At 34.0% G+C, this 2,185-nt stretch overlaps 1 long non-coding RNA gene across 1 annotated transcript in view; it reads right to left on the reverse strand.

The window, feature by feature from the left end:
• Nucleotides 1-1,748, reverse strand: part of LOC128247696 (uncharacterized) — a 20,926-nt gene extending 19,178 nt beyond the window's left edge. The window contains exon 1 of the long non-coding RNA XR_008264066.1: nucleotides 1,663-1,748. This is a non-coding gene — a long non-coding RNA (uncharacterized LOC128247696). The remainder of the gene's footprint in view (nucleotides 1-1,662) is intronic.
• Nucleotides 1,749-2,185: the final 437 nt, after the last annotated feature.

Consider the following 2,185-nt stretch of genomic DNA (forward strand, 5'->3'; position numbering starts at 1 on the left):
ATATATATATATATATATATAGACACGACGGGCTCCTTTCAGTTTCCATCTACCAACTCCACTCACAAGGCTTTGGTTGGCCCGAAGCTATAGTAGAAGACACTTGTCCAAGGTGCCATGCAGTGAGACTGAACCCGAAACCCGGACCATGTGATTGCGAAGCTTCTTACCACACAGCAACGCATGCGCCTATACTGTTGACACTGTTGTTATCATGTTTTGTTGTTGTTGTTGTTGTTGATGATGATGCCGTCGTCGTTATCGACGGTTTAACCCAAGCCGACCTTGACCGAGCCGACCCTGACCGAGCCGACCTTGACCGAGTCGACCCTGACCGAGTCGACCCTGACCGAGCCGACCCTGACCGAGCCGACCTATTGGTGCAAGCAGGGCTGTGTGATTAAGAACCTCGTTTCACAGCTACGTTGATCGGGGTTCGATCCTATTGTGTTCCAATCACCTCCGAGAACAAATGTCCTCTACCATAGCTTCCAAAACTATATAAATGAACATTAATTGACAGAAACCGACGAAATCAGCCTGGTGAAGACTGACGTAGCTAGAGAGTGTGCCACCTGGGGCAGCTTTTGTGTTTGCTGTCCAGAGAGACAGATAGGAAACGGTGAAGGGGAGAAAAAGGGAATAGAGAAGAATGGGGAGAAAACGGTATGTAGTAGAGTCGCATCAAAAAGGTTAAGATCAACATACTTGGAAATGGACGAGTGGCGTTCAGTTAGATAATTATATAAATAATATATATATGTGTATGTGTGTATGTGTGTGTGCGTGTGTGTGCATATATGGGTACAGGACGTCACCAACTGTGTAAACAACATGAAGTACGAAAACAAACGAGTTAAATACGCAAACAACCAGAGAAAACAATGGAAAACAGGACAAGTATGTATACAGAAAGTGAGAAATGATCAGAATATGATTTAACTTATTAAACATAGTTCAACAAATTCATATTTATGTAATGAAGGAGATTAGCTGTTAAAATGGATTATAGTTTTTATTATTCATGTTACTATACAATTTGTTTCATACAAAAAGACTCAGATATTCATAATAGAAAATCGGAATCGTCAAATTTGTACTCGTCGGTAGCTGGGATAAAAACCAAGACGTTAGAAGTACATAGGTTTTCTCTTAGTAATCATATTGTAATAATGTGTTCGTTCTTGAAGTCATGCCTATTTTAAACAAGACTAAAAAAAATATATGATTGGGTGCGAAAAAAAACTGACATTCTCCCTATGAATTTCTATATGTGAGTCTATTTAAAACTCCATAAATGAATTATATCAACCGGTCAGGCTGTGTTTGTATTTACGAGGAGGAATCCAAATAAGGAAGTGAGAGAATTTCCAAACTCAAACTTAGTTTTTACTTCACCGTCAATTATCCTTTTGACTTCAGAAATTATTGGGGAAAAAATGTTTAATAGCAATGGATAATAATTCCAGGTTTATGAAATTTATACTTTAAGTATTTATTGTAAATAATAGGTCTAATATTCATAGACAAAAATAAGTGTTACATGTTGTAATGATTATCTAGTCACAGTGTTGGAATGTTTTTGAGAAAATTTAGGAATAGATACTATACGAGTAATAAGGTTTGAAAAACAATTTGAAATAAAAGGGGGGGGGTACTTACGTAATCAACTGATAAATATATATAATCGTCTGTGGAGCGATATAAATAAGAAAGGTTTTTTTTGATAGTTAATATCGAAAATATTATGTATATATATATATATATATATATATATATACATATATATATACGTATATATATATTTATATGTATATACATATAAATATAAATATATATATATATGTATACATATATATATATATGTATATATATATGCATGTAATGTATGTATGGATGTCTACACCATCTGTCTTCGACTTTTGTTTTTTTTCTGTGAATTCTCCCCTATATATAGAGATAAATATATAGATATATATGTGTGTGTGTGTGTGTGTTTACGTATATATTCATACAAATATGTGTAAGTGTAAATATACATGTATACATATATATGTTTTATATATATATATATATATATACACACGCACACAAATATATATATATGTATATATATGTGTGTGTGTGTGTGTGTGTGTGTGTGTGTATAAATACATATATACTTATACACATACACACACACACA

The sequence above is a fragment of the Octopus bimaculoides genome, chromosome 4 (genome assembly GCF_001194135.2).
Source record: "Octopus bimaculoides isolate UCB-OBI-ISO-001 chromosome 4, ASM119413v2, whole genome shotgun sequence".
NCBI lineage: Eukaryota > Metazoa > Mollusca > Cephalopoda > Octopoda > Octopodidae > Octopus > Octopus bimaculoides.